Source organism: Herpailurus yagouaroundi, unplaced genomic scaffold (genome assembly GCF_014898765.1).
Source record: "Herpailurus yagouaroundi ecotype Mexico unplaced genomic scaffold, PumYag 29, whole genome shotgun sequence".
Classification (NCBI taxonomy): Eukaryota; Metazoa; Chordata; class Mammalia; order Carnivora; family Felidae; genus Herpailurus; species Herpailurus yagouaroundi.
Window position 1 is genome coordinate 104,394,387 of NW_024412377.1, and position 14,884 is coordinate 104,409,270.

Here is a 14,884-nt window from a genome sequence, read left to right on the forward strand (position 1 = left end):
GGGCATGAACTGTTTAACCCCAGTCTGAGAAGGTTGAGGCCACTGACTCAGCCCCAGGGAGGAAGTTCCCCCTCTACTTCTGACTTTTGGCTCAGTTTGAGAGTCGATGCAAATCATTTCTTTTTCAGATATACTGATGTCCATGCATTTCCTATTTTATTAAGGCACACCTAAGCTAATACTGAATAAGTTCCAAGGAAACAGAAGACTCATGGGGTCTGAGAAATTGAGTATAGAACTTACTTCCTGGAAAATGGCCTATTCTGAGGCCCAGGTCATTAAGCAGTGGTGTGCATGGAGCGCCTGTGTGCTGGGCTGTTCCTGTCCGCCAGCCAGAGGTTTTCCACCTATCGGAAGGCCTCAGACTGGTGGGCTTTTCCCAGGCCAAAGCTGGTCTCTCAGTCTGATTTTGGTGTAAGAAAGAAGCAGCACAGAGTGAAGAGTAAGGGTGAGGCAAGCTGTTTATAGATGTTAGTCAAATGAGGCCAATAGGTGCTTTTCTTGGTGTTCCATGTAATTTGGTATAAGTAGGGAGCAGACTAATGGGATCTGACTCGGTATAGCCAATGTAGATAAACATCCCCCCCTTTTGGAACTTACGAGTACTCATTAAACTGCTTTTAAACTCAGTGTTTTTAGGGGTGCCTGGGTGATTTAGTCGATTAAGCGTCTGACTTCTACTCAGGTCATGATCTCGTGGTTACTGAGTTTGAGCCCCACATCAGGCTCTGTGCTGACAGCTCAGAGCCTAGAACAGGCCTCAGATTCTGTGTCTCCCTCTCTCTTGGCCCCTCCCTCTCTCGTACTCTGTTTCTCTCTTTCCCAAAAATAAATAAACATTAAAAAAATTAAACTCAGTCTTATTAGACTATCTTATAGGATTTAGAGAAACTATTTTTTTTGCACTGATTACCTCATTTCCATTTACAGTTTTACACACCTGCCGAGCATGTGCCAGTAATGTTCATTTGTTCACATCTCTGTAGAGTTATAATAAAATCATGTGAAAGTTTCTAATTGAAAAGGAATTATTCAAGGATTAGGTATTAAAAAGGAGTTACTGCTGACCCATTCCTCAAACTTCAAGATTCTACATTGATGGCTTAGTTCAATGGTTCTCAAACCCGAGTGTGCATTAGAATGATGTGCAGTGCTTGTTAAATTGCTGGGCCCTGCCCCCAGAGTTTCTGATTCTTTAGGTCTGGAGTGGGCCCCAGATTTTGCAGTTTTTAACAAGTTTCTTGGGGGATGCTGATGCTGCTTGTTTGGGGACCATACTTTGAAAATGTCTGACTCACTACTGCAAGGTAGAAAAGCTCAAGGTAGTAGAAATGTTGTTGCTTCTCCCCTACCCCCTCCCACACATATCTGGTAAGAGAAAATAGTGATTAAGAGGGAAAGCTTTGGACTCAGAGCTTTGGATTCTTTTCTTCATCATTTTCAACCATCTTGGCTAATTTATTGGACTCAGCATCTTAGTTTTCTTATTTGAAAATTGGGGATAATAGCTTCTAGTTCACAGGGTTGTTATGAGCAGTGAGACAATGTGTATAATTAGTTTAGAACATATATAGTGGAGCCAGTTGGCTAAGTGTCTGACTTTTGATATGGGTTCAGGTCATGATCTCATGGTTCATGGGATTGAGCCCCTTGTCCGGCTCTATACTGACAGCGTGGAGCCTGCTTGGGATTCTCTGTACCTCAAAAACAAAACAAAAAAAAATAAAAAAAAAAAAGAACATATTATATAGACATGTAGCATATATACATATATACATAGACCTGTGGAACATATACTGTATTATACGGACATGTAGTACATATACAGCTCTTTTTTTCTAAGAATTCTTGCATATCTCTGAAGAGGCTTATTTTGACCAAAAATAAACCCAAATAAAAAGAATTAAATGTAAGGCGTGAATACTTTAAATAATTGGGGAGGTAGTATTTTTTTCTCCTTTTAGGGAAGTACTAAAATCCCAACTGATGAAGTACACAGCCCAGGCATTAGCAAACATTGTTATTATCTGAGGTGGAAAGAAAGCCTGGGGCCTCTGAACACATCAATACTGAGGAGGTGGGGAAAAGTTAGAGAGAGATTACATGGAGCCAAAGATTGTTTACTTTCAAACAATGGAACTCAAAACCGTCCCAGCTGTAGGAATAGGCAGGGCTGTTTTCCATTTTTAAATCTGGTCTTCGAGTTCCCAGCCATTGCAAAAATCGCCTCTGTCCCTAGCTTGCTGGGGTAATGGGAATTCCCACTCCTTTAGTTTAAGGCTGTGTGTCTCCAGAATGCAAATTGTATTTTCTAGGAGTAATAGCACATTAATCCAATAATACTCACTAACTCTTTTAGATTAGATTATATTAGATTAGCTAGGTGTTACCTTGGAAAATACAGTGCTTTGCCCTGAGGGAATACGACACAGAAGAAGGTGATTTGGAGGAAAGATCTGGAGTCTGGGGCCCAGTGGGGACTTTGGGCAGCCAAGGGCACTGGGGGGCAGGAGAGAACTGCTAGTTACCAAGTTAGCCAGCTGCTCATTCCCCCCCGGGGAGAGCTCCAGACAAGCCTTCCGGTTCCCTGCAAACTTGAGGTCCTATACAGCTTCTTGCAAGGTTGTGTTCTGAAAAACACTTCTCATTTGTGGTGAAATTCTGGGGGATGGTTTCTGTTGCAGGGTTCTCGCATCCCTGGTGGCCTCAGCCTTTATAGGCCTTTCTCCCTGTTTCTCATGTGGGGAACCACTCATCATGAAAAGAAGAAAAAAACACTACTGCTGTTGTGAATTAAGCTGAGGCAAACGGTGGCTGCTTTGGGGCATTTAGGTAGAGATAGCTGGGTGGGTTTCCCCCCTTCTCCACTTCAGTGACGCCTAAGTCACCTGAAGCAAATGTTAACTAAGCCTTATCCTACTCTTGAGATACAGCAAGATAATACTCACTGAGGAGCAAGCTCTGACTCTGATTTAAATAGTTTGTGCTGACCTGGAATCTTCAATTCCACTGTGTTGTTGTTAGTGACATTTTCCTGGCTAACCTATGCGATGCAGTTGGAGCCCAGGGTTTGCTTCCCACTTTGACAGCTCCACACAGGCCCACCTAACTCCGTGGCAGAAGCACCACGCATCACACATGCAACTGCAAAGTGGGGAGGTCAAAAGTTTCATTCTGTAGCCCTTTTCAGGTTCTTGGGCTTTCCTGCAGGCCGCTCGTAACTGCTGGGGTCCTCCTTTTGCCCCCAGCTGGTGGCAGTCAGGCGGCCTTCCTTGTCAGATCTAAAGTAAACTGATGTCCACTTGCAATGCCCTGTGATGGAATGGTGCCGCCAGATGGGGTGATGGGGCTGACGGGCAGGGCCAGGGCCAGATGCAGGTCTGGCTGGTCTGGCCCTGTCTTCACTCGGCAAATGGGGAGGGCCGGGAGGAGAGGTCATCTCTGTGGCCAGTGTCTTCGGCTCACGTTGGGTTTGTGCTTGGAAGCTGAGCTGGTGCTGTGGCCTGTGGAGGGGCCTGGGGGTGGGGGGAGGGGGAAGAGGATGTGTGGTGTCGTGACTGTTCAGAAGGCTTGTGGTGGCTCTGGCAGGTTGTGTAAGAAAACAGTATTGTAAACTATGGACGTTCAAAAATAATAACAGAATAAAGAGGATTAGAGAGACTGGAGACATTTTGAATGAGTCATTTAGTGGCTCCTGGCACTAGTGAATTTATATCCAAGAGTCCTGTGGGCACTTCCTAGAAATAATTTCCCCAAACCCAGGTCTGTATAAAGACCTCTGGGAGGAGCTAACTGATGGGGGGGGGGGGGGGTTAGAGTTGGGGGTTAGATCAGGGGCCTACAAGGCTCTTGCTAACTGTAAGATTCTCTGAATTATTCCAGACCTGTAAAGTGAAAATTTCCAAGCACCTTTGTAGTTAATTGTACAAATGACACTGCTCACAATGGCCACAATGGCTCCTTGGGAATGGCTATTTTTGCTGCCTGGAGTCACTGCAGACATGAATATGGGCTCTCTTGGGCACATCAATTAGAGAAGCTGTAGGCAGTTTGGTTGAAGTCTTCATGCACTATTACTGGATATAACCCTTACGTGCTAATAAGGGTCAGGGAGAATGTTATTGCCCTTGATTAATTCTCCCTCCAGGAGGAATCTTCTTTGTTTAAAGCAGAATGGTTCATAGTTTGTCAGAAGAGACATGTTATATAAGTCTTGTGGAAGTGAAAGGTCACGGAAGTGACCTTTCTAGTATCAAAAGTCTTGCTTATGACATAGGTTGAATTCATGAGGATTGGAGAACAATCTTTTGAATTTTTTTTTGAATGTTTATTTATTATTGAGAGACAGAGACACAGAGTGTGAGCAGGGGAGGGGGCAGAGAGAGAGTGAGACACAGAATCCGACGCAGGCTCCAGGCTCCGAGCTGTCAGCACAGAGCCCGACGCGGGGCTCGAACTCACAAACTGCGAGATCATGACCCGAGCCGAAGTCGGTTGCCTAACCAACTGAGCCACCCAGGTGCCCCACTGAATTTTAAATAAGATTTTTTTACTAAATGCCAAGAAGGAGATCATTCCAAATCCACATGCTACCCTTGTCTGTTGTGTTAACGTCCCCAGAGACCATTCTGTCTATCTCAACATCAAAACTTCTTTCAAATGCTTAAGAATAGTGCTCAGAATTTTATAAGTGTTTAATTCTCACAGAATCACTCCATTTTACAGGTGAAACTCAGAGAAGCATCTTGTCCAATGTACTACAACACGGAAGTGATAGAATATTCCTTCCCACTACCTCAAGTCCTGATTTTGTTCCTTGGGCTCTGACCATTCTACTTTCTTCCATCATGTTGGGCTTTGTCACCAGCGGCAGGTTTCTTGCCAGCCTTCATGATCCTCCCAGACTTGTGTGTTTTCAGCTACTCTCCTTCCTCTTGCTCTGGCAGATGAAAAGCAACTTCTCTCCCACTTCTTTGGGACTTTCCCTCTCTGGACTTAGTTTCCTCACCTGTAAAAGGGGGATAAGTGCCAGGAATCATCTCGCTTGTTACTCCGCCTCTCCCAACTCAGTCAGACGTGGCTCCTCAGCAGGTAGTGTGAGCCCAGCCTCTGCTACACCTCCAGGGCAGGCAGTACACAAAGAATCCAGGGCTCTGGAGGCCCTTGTTCCTTATTCTTAAACTCGTTTCTTGATACTCTTATGGTTGCTGCCCTAAATTGATTGCTAGTCATTCCTGTTGAGAGCCCCCAGCCCTCTGTTGCTTTGTCCTTCTCCTAGACCCTGAATCTCATCTTCTCCAGTTAGCAGATATGATGCCTTGGGCAGATAACATCACTCTTCTGAGCGAGCCTCAGTTTTCTCATCTGTAAAGAATGGGTTCATAATATCTATGTTGCATCGATTAGTTGTGAAGATGAAACCTGTTAATATCTTACAGGAAGACACCTGGCAAATAGCAGACCTGCTTGGTTCCTTTTAGTTACCATCTTTCTTGATTTTGGTCTTAGAAATAGTCATCTTTTAAATCTAGTCTACCCATTAAGACACCTGAGCCTGTTCACATTTCTCCATCCACGTGCAACTGTGTGTCCTGTTCCCAGACACCCAATGCTTTTGATGCTACTGGTTTTGGGGTTTAGCCCCTCTTCCTGGTATCCCCTTTCTTGCTTCCCTATGTCTTCTAGGCTTACTCCATGCCATTTGTCTGTGCCTTTGTTGCTGCCATAGCCAGGTGCTAACTATAATAATACCTGCTTTGCATACCTCACGGATTATTGTGAGGATCAAAGGGGATGATTTATGCCATAAAAGTGCTTTGAAAGGTGAGATGGGCCACATTCATGTGGGTTACATTATGAGGACTATTATCACCCGGAACTGTCTTCAGATGACTAAAAATATCCACCCAGCCTGGACCTTCTCAGCATATTCTTATCTCTCTTGGACTTCCCCACACTGGCTGAGAAGTCTGACAGCTAAGCAAGTGAAGAACTTGCTGCTAGACAGCAGTGTTGAGGGTGGAGAATGCCTGGGTAATGAATTACCTTCTTTAGCGTCCCAATGGGAAATCTGGTACCCTGAAAGTGTTAATTTACCTCACTTGAGTGAATGCTTTAGACCCAGCAAGCATTTCATTTGCCCAGCAGCAGCCTATTGTGATGATGACATTAAATAATCATTATCGTTACGTGGAAATCCTGTCACCTTGAGGATTTAGAAAGTGTTTCGCAAGTCACATACACATAAGCAACCAAGATGAGCAGAATGTTCATCTAGAAGAAAGTATTTGTGAAGACAACATTTGTTTGTAATTGTTAAGCATTTGGCAAAGGCAGGAAATGAAAGAATGAAATGAACCACAGCTTTGGATTCCTTCCAGTGTTTTTTCCAATCCCAAATTGTGAAGACTGGGGAGGGAAGCCTTCCTGTCCTGGACCATGAGCTCTAGGGAGGAGAGTAGGAGCCTTCAACTCCCTTATGCCCTCTGTCCAGGAAGTCATTTCAAAGGGAGCTGCCTCTGGGGAAAGCAAGAGCCCATTGACCAATATTTATTTATAGTCTTATACCCTGTAAAGTTGTCTTCTTTTTAAAAATTAAGAGCAAAAAATATTTTGGTTCTTGTTTGTTTGGATCGCCTCCAGGCGGTCATATCTGTTTTCTTTATTTCTGTGCTGGTTGCTCAACATCTTTGGTCTTAATGGAACTGGTTTCATTCCTAGACCCTCCCTTATTATTAATGTTCTTATTATTGGTTAGTTCTTCTATGTTTGTAGTGTCCTTGACAATTTTTTTTATTAGCCGTTCTTTACAACAACGCGGTGAGGTGGATCGGCCTTACTGAATATTTGTCCAACAAATTGTCCAACATTTTCTTTTGTTGGCTTTTGTTAGGATTTATTACCACCACTTTTTTTTTTTTTCTCTTTCTGATAGTTGTCCTTCTGCAAGAAACTTACTTAATACTCATTCTTGTGGAGCTACATGAGCCAGGGGCTTTGTGTCATCTGCTTTCAATTCGTGTTTGGTTTCTTCCTCCCTGCCTGCCTTTCTCACCCTCCTCAAAATTATCGTTGCCTCTTCTGTTCATGCACATGGTGCTCAACTAATCAAAAGCAGGCTTGAGTAGAGGGCTTCTTTTTTTTTTTTGCTTTCTTGACATTCAGATACATTTCTAAGGGGCCACTGGCTGTGAGTTCTTCCGCACATGCTCTGTTAGCAAATAATCAGTCACCGCTAATAATTTTGTGGTGGCTGTTGCTATGGTTGCGTGTATATTAGTTCTACGGTGAACCACTGGACTGTTGGGCTATGAAGAGAGATGTCTCAGGGCTGGCTGGGTATCAGTGGCATAAGAGGAAAGGGCATCAGTTCTGATTAACCAAGAAATGCCCAACTCTTCCAAAATCCACCACCATCACCGTCTCTAGCACCTCCAGCTCTTCTGCCGGAATAGCTTCCACCCCTTGTTGTGCACTACCGTCAAAAATATTTTATTGTGTTCCTATCTATGCACATATACCTAGATATCTCTGATGTCTAGGAATTTATAAGTAAGCCAAGCTCCTCTAAATACCATTTTTATTTTTTATTTTTTTTAAAAAAAAAATTTTTTTTTTCAACGTTTATTTATTTTTGGGACAGAGAGAGACAGAGCATGAACGGGGGAGGAGCAGAGAGAGAGGGAGACACAGAATCAGAAACAGGCTCCAGGCTCTGAGCCATCAGCCCAGAGCCTGATGCGGGGCTCGAACTCACAGACCGCGAGATCGTGACCTGGCTGAAGTCGGCCACTTAACCGAGTGCGCCACCCAGGCGCCCCTCTAAATACCATTTTTAATGTTGAATACTTAATGTCTGTTATCTTGCTTCTATTTTTATATTTATAAAATATAAATATTTTATAATATATTTCTCTATTGCCCTTATATCGTACTATAGTTATTGTTGACTTGTCTTTCTTACCCAGTAGACTCTGGATTTCTTGAGGGCAGAGACCCTGTCTTATTTTTCATCCACCACGTGTTCTGCTAGGCACCAGGGAAATCTATTAAGGGGTTAATAAGTGTTTGTTCAGTGAATGTTAAAGTGCTGTGATTAAATGAGAAAATGCTTTTGTTAACTATATCATGTTTTATAAACCAGTAAGGGCTCTTCAAATGCAACTTCTTTTTATTATACTTGTATTATTTTGTCTATATAGCAATAAATAGATTTGAATCCTGTGAAGCTGGACAAGAAATACTTGCCCACATTATGGAACAAGAGTGATGGCAATTTGACTGAATTTTCAAAAGATTAAAAAGACCAGCCCTATAATTTTGATGGGTTTCTGATGTTGAGTCTGCTTGGTTACCTCTGGTGATTGAGAGAGCCCAGAAATGAGTGGGAGAATAAGTTACACATGTCTTTAGTCTTTTTTTTTTTTTTAATGTTTATTTATTTTTGACAGAGAGAGAGAGACAGAGCATGAGCAGGGGAGGGGCAGAGAGAGAGGGAGACACAGAATCCCAAGCAGGCTCTAGGCTCTAAGCTGTCAGCACAGAGCCGGACGCGGGGCCCAAACTCATGGACTGTGAGATCACGACCTGAGTTAAAATCAGACGCTCAACCAACTGACCACCCAGGCGCCCCTCATCTTTTTTTTTTTTAAATGTTTATTTATTTTGAGGGAGAGAGAGACAGAGAGTGAGCATGGGAGGGGCAGAGAGAGAGGGAGACATAGAATCCAAAGCAGGCTCCAGGCTCTGAGCTGTCAGCACGCAGCCCGATGTGGAGCTCGAACCTACGAACCGTGAGATCACGACCTGAGCTGAAGTTGGACGCTCAGCTGACTGAACCATTCAGGCGCCCCAACCTTCAAATGTCTTTAAAAGTCATTTAGAAAATTCTCTGCTGCATAGGTAGGTATTTTAGAAAATATCCTAAGTGAGGTTGCACTTACGTGGGTTCTGGGTGTGCGTGGTTCTGGAAAGCTATGTGTTATCCTGTGTTGTATCAGATTTAAGCCAATGGAATAGGTGTTACCAAAGCAATTTGATGTAGTTAGCAGTTGGCTCAATGCTCCAGAACTCTTCCCCTGTGGAACTTACCTTAGAGGCTGTGAAGAAGGGGGAAGAATAGATCTTCCATCCACTGTCTTGTGGCATACTGTTTCAAGAAAAATGGACCAGTTATTTCTGCAGACCATATGTGACAATTAGTGATGAAAAAATAAGTTCTACTTGTGAGTCTGGCACATTTCAGATACCTAATAAATACTGACTGAGTGAATAAAGGAATGAATACAGCCTCCTTATCCCAGATGTCCAAAGTGCTTAACACAGGCATGTGCAAAAGGCCCAAGAATGACTTTACTGGCTTTTACCCAAGGGTACCTTGGGATCAGTCAGCAACAGGGGAAGAACTCTGAGTCTGGGCCAAGTTCACTTACAAGAAGAAGCTTTTGATAAAAGCCCAGTATTCTTATCAATATTCCTTCAACTCTTTCTGCAGCCCTGGCAAACTCTTTTTGAAAAGCAAATGCACTATAGGCAGAAGCTGAATCAGAAAGCCAAAATGCAAGTCGCATCCACAGTTGGGGAGCAAGACATCTCAAATAAACCCTTTGGTACATTTGGGAGGATGAATTTACAACAGACCGACAACACTTTTGAATCTATGTATAGAAATATTCGATTGGTTGCTGGAGGTAAAAATTTAGTCTATTAGAATGTAGTGTGTTAAATGAAGTTGCCAGGAAGCTGCACTACAGGATTCTGCCTTTTTTATGACTTATCCTCATTACTGGTCAGTGGTCGAAAGAGAACATGTTGACTTTGAGATCTGGTAATTGTCTCAAATATAGTGGCTCCAAGGCCACAGAACCACTTTCCATCTTTACTGCCTACTTTTCTTTCCTTCATTTTTACTATCGATTCTGGTTTCCTTTTTTTATGTGCCAATCTCTGTTTGGTGGGAACTGACCACAAGAAGAATTTTTTTTCCCCCCATCTACTTAATTCTTTGGGTACTGAAGACTTAGTAGGGAACTGAATGGGAGAAAGAGTCAAGCAGAGGAAATTGTGCATGACACGTTTTTTTTTTTTTTGTTTTTGTTTTTTTCCCTCTGAGGATTTGTTGTGAGCAGATATAATGTGTCTTTCTTACTCAAAGTACCTCCAAGGGCTTTCACAGATCAATTAGTCACTGGCAGGGCAGTGAGAGTAGAGGCAGAATGAACCATGTGGTGACAGCCGGAGACCTGGCTGCTCTCCCTCTCTCAGGCATGCTGTCCTTGATCATTAGATAACCACAGTGACACTTCACCCCTGCTACTGTTACCGTTACAGTCAGAACTTCAGAGCAAGGGTAGGGCTCTCTGGGTGTCACTCCACTGCATTAATAAACAAACACCCACAAGGAGAGGTCGGGGAAAGGGGAAACTGGCCATATTTCTGAGACCCAAAGCCAAGAAAAGGAAACAAAAGAAAATCAATCTTTTATTGCTCACTTTGACTCTGGAACACTTATGTGTTCTCTGCAATGTTTGGTCGTTGACTAATGCTGAACCCGAGCATTTCTCTCTGTTCATGAGATGAGACCAACTAAACTCCACAAGAGTCTTAATTATAAGATGAGGCTCTTGATACAGCCCTTCTCAGCTTACAAAATAGGTGTGACAGGCCTCCTGCCAGTTACTCAGCAGGCAGAGCCTACAGCATATGCCTTCAGGGCCTGTGAGGTACAGAGTGAGAGTGGAATCTGAGAAACACCTCAAAATGTGTCCAACTGAGCTATCAGAAAAATTCTCCAGTCAAGTACTCTGCAGGAACAAATGGAGTTTCTGAAATGCACATATTTTGGAAGCATGCTTTGAACTTTGAGTTCCCAGCTTGTTGATTTTAGGGCCAGGGGAGGGGATGGAGGTCAGAAAGGGAGAGCCGGGTGACCATTGCAATCAGTTCAAGCCAGTAAGGGCGAACCCCGTCTTTTATAAGATTCGGAGTCTTTCAGACTATCCAGCAAGTGGAGGGTTTGGAAAGAAAAGTGCTTCTTACATAATAGCTGAGAGCTCTTATCTCATTCTTGGGAACAAGCTGAGGGGTAGGTGGCAACTATTTTGGTCTTTCATTGCACAGTTGGCAGAGCTGAGGTACAGGGAAAGGAGTTGGTCTGTCAGCCCACTTAGCCAGATGTGCATGTGAAGAGAGTTCCTTTAACGCCCTTCCCTCTGCAGTTCCCACAGTACCTCCCCATCCTCTGTCAATGCCAGTCACAACCTCTGCTCAGAGGCCTTTGGCAGCTTCCAGAGAGTGGGAACTGACAGCATCGCTGAGGTCACTGGACAGACTTAGAGTCTGCGGACCTGAACTTGAATTCTGGTTTTTCCTCTTGCTGGATCTGTGGTCTCGGGCAACTTTCTCAATCTCTCTGCAGTCTTAGTTTGCTTCTCTTATTTATTTATTTATTTATTTATTTATTTATTTATTTATCGACAGAGACAGCACCAGCAGGGGGAGGGGCAGAGAGAGAGGGAGAGAGAAACCCAGGCAGGCTCCGTACTGTCAGCTTAGAGCCCGGTGTGGGGCTCGAACTCAGGAAAACATGAGATCACGAGTTGAGCTGAAACCGAGAGTTGGATGCTCAATCAACTGAGCCGCCCAGGCGCCCCAGTTTGCTTCTTTTTAAAATGAGGCTGACAGGGGCACCTGGGTGGTTCAGTCGGCTGAGCATCTGGCTCTTGATTTCAGCTCAGGTCCTGATCTCACGGTTCGTGGGATCGAGTCCTGAGTTGAGCTCTGCGCTGAAAGCATAGAGTCCGCTTGGGATTCTCTCTCTCTCTCTCTCTCTCTCTCTCTCTCTGCCCCTCCCCTATTCACATGCATGCTTCTCTCTCTCTCAATATAAATAAGCAAACATTTAAAAGAAAGAAAACAAGGATGACAGTAGCAATAGCAGTGGTCGTGAGAATTAAAAGTTGAAAGCATTTAATCCACTGCCTTGCATAACTCAGTAAATGTTAATTGGATCTGAATTTAAGGAAGAAATAAAACGAACCCAGATTTCCTTCTCTGACTTCTTTTGATGCCAGGGACGAGTAGGCTCCACCTTCCTGGATGCTCAGGGATTTGCCCACAACCGTGATACTCAGAATGTGGTTTCTGGACCACCAACATCAGAGGTACCTGGGAACCTATGAAACATGCAAGTTCTCAGGCTCCATCCTAGACTGCATCAGAAACAGGGGGACAGTAGCAGTCTGTGGTTTAACATCTTCCAGGTGGTTCTATGCACACTCAAGTTTGAGAACCTCTGCCCTGTATTAATTTCACTACAACGGGAACAAAATAATGTATGATGACAATTGGCATAATCATTGTTGCAATGTGACTGACAGCTTGAGCTCAGGCATATACTGGTGATGCTTCTATATGTGTCTTGTCTTTGTGCATTTGTTGAGAGAAGAGAAGAGGGAATTTGCTAAAGTTGACTCTCCCTCGAACTTTTAACTTTCTGCTTTTTTCTTTTCTGGTACAGGGTGTGGAATTGGCAAAAGAAAATAGTGGGTCTGTATGAGCATGAAGCTGATAGAAGAAATTGTCAAATACAATCCTTAAGCCCCACAGTCCTTGTAATGTTGGAGTTTTCAGAGACGGAACACTCTCTGAAATAAAACACTAAGGGTGGCATTGTGCTCTGACATACAGACTCTAAAAGAAGACTCTAAAATTTATTACATATTAAGAAGGATGCTTAAAGTGTTGACAAATTTGAAATGATTTTGAAAATACTCATGGGGCACCTTGGTGGCCCAGTGGGTTGAGCATCCGACTCTTGGTTTCAGCTCAGGCCGTGATTTCACGGTTCAGGGGATTGAGCCCTGCAATAGGCTCCACACTGACAGCACAAAGCTTGCTTGAGATTCTCTCTCCACCCCCTCTATCCCTCCCTCACTTGTATGTGTGCATGGGCATGCTGTCTCTCTCTCTCTCAAAATAAATAAATAAACCTAAAAAAATAAATATATATATGTGGCCCTCGAACAACACAGGGGTTAAGGGTGCCTACCCCTGGCACAGTAAAAAAATCTTTTGATTCCTTAAAAATTTTACTACCAGTAGCCCATAGTTGACCAGAAGTGTTACTGATAACAGAAGCAGTTGATTAACACATATGGGTATGTTATGTGTGTTATATACTGTTTTATAATAAAGTGAGCTAGAGGAAAGAAAATGTTATGAAGAATATCATAAAGAACAGAAAACACTCTTAATAATAAACTGCACTGTATTTATCAGTAAAAATCTGCATGTAAATGGACCTGCATAGTTCATACCCATATAGTTCAAGGGTTATCTGTCCTTTGAAAGTTGAATCTGTGCTGTAAAGCTTGGATATTTTAGAGTTGTGGAGAACATCAACGTTTCTCTTCATCTCTCCATCGGGAGCTAGGAGGTGTGTCATTTCACTGACTTTTTATTTATTCTATGTCATTCTTCATAGTGTTTTCCAGAGAACTTCTTAGCAAGAATGGCTGCTGTGTCCTTCTCTGTTGGTGCCATACCCCTGTTCCTGCTCCATCACCATCGTTCCCTTCTGGAAAAGTTTAGAAGCTCCTCCCCTCTTTTTAGGTGGGGAAACATGGGTTGAGTTGCCTTAGCAGCACCTCACACTGTAATTAAACACTCTCATTTTATAGATGACAAAATGGAGGTCCAGAGATGGAGTTTCCTGGCTCCTAGCTCAGTGCTCTTTAAGCTACACTCTAATGGAAGCATCTCCACACAGTCTGTGAGCTTAGTAATCATGGGCTGTGGCGTAGAAAAGAAGAGTTGTGGAGTTAGAAGCACTTTTCTCTCACTAGTTTTTCAGATTCCATACCTGTTAAAAAGGTCAATCCGTATGTGGGTCAGTGATTTTCCACTTTTGTTTAAATAAATGAGGAATGTGAGATTTGATTGGCCCGTTTTTAATTGTGGGCACTAGGGAATGGGTGGATGTCAAAACCAAACAAGTCCTAAATTGTCTCTAATTTATCTTTTTGACGGAAAAGCTCATCATTGGCAAGCCATTAGCTTTTAATTGCTGCCAAAGTCATCTGTTCACATAAATGGGGAAGAGCGGGTGGGATCCGATCCTCCACATCATATTAGTAGTTTTTGCTCATAACATTTGAATTTCCAGGCCCAGTCATTATTTTATCCCTATAAAGTAGCTTTTTTTCCTTTTTTAAATTTTTTTTTCAACGTTTATTTATTTTTGGGACAGAGAGAGACAGAGCATGAACGGGGGAGGGGCAGAGAGAGAGGGAGATACAGAACCGGAAACAGGCTCCAGGCTTCGAGCCATCAGCCCAGAGCCCGACGCGGGGCTCGAACTCACGGACCGCGAGATCGTGACCTGGCTGAAGTCGGACGCCTAACCGACTGCGCCACCCAGGCGCCCCTCTATAAAGTAGCTTTAAAATAGGAATGGAGTTCTCCCGGTTTCCTTTGCCACGAGAAGTATCAGGTGATATCAGGTATTTGCTTAGTATTCCTTAAATTTTGCTTGGCGTTCTTTGTGCTGACATTCTGAAGTGCCGGGGCAATAAGTCAAATGATTTCTTAGATGTTCAGGGAACAGTGAATACAGCCAGTGTGTAATTTTTCAGCATAATGGGAGAAAACCTTGGCCTGGATTACTCCAAACCAGACAGATCAGAATAAACAAAGGTGTGTGTGTGTGTGTGTGTGTGTGTGTGTGTGTGAATGTGTGTTTCAGCTTTATTTTCTTTCTGACCCCCAAAATGTGACTCTGGGATAAGGGCACACTTGAATATTCATTGTACATTAACAATAATGATAGTAATGAACACTTATTTATTGACCACTTATTATATATCAGGCACTCGTGCCTATAATA

General features: G+C 43.3%; 1 long non-coding RNA gene across 1 annotated transcript in view; it reads left to right on the forward strand.

Annotated features, from left to right (window-relative positions):
• The window catches only part of LOC121014949 (uncharacterized), a 115,417-nt gene extending 101,484 nt beyond the window's left edge, over positions 1-13,933 (forward strand). Inside the window, exon 4 of the long non-coding RNA XR_005783534.1 lies at positions 13,484-13,933. This is a non-coding gene — a long non-coding RNA (uncharacterized LOC121014949). The remainder of the gene's footprint in view (positions 1-13,483) is intronic.
• Positions 13,934-14,884: the final 951 nt, after the last annotated feature.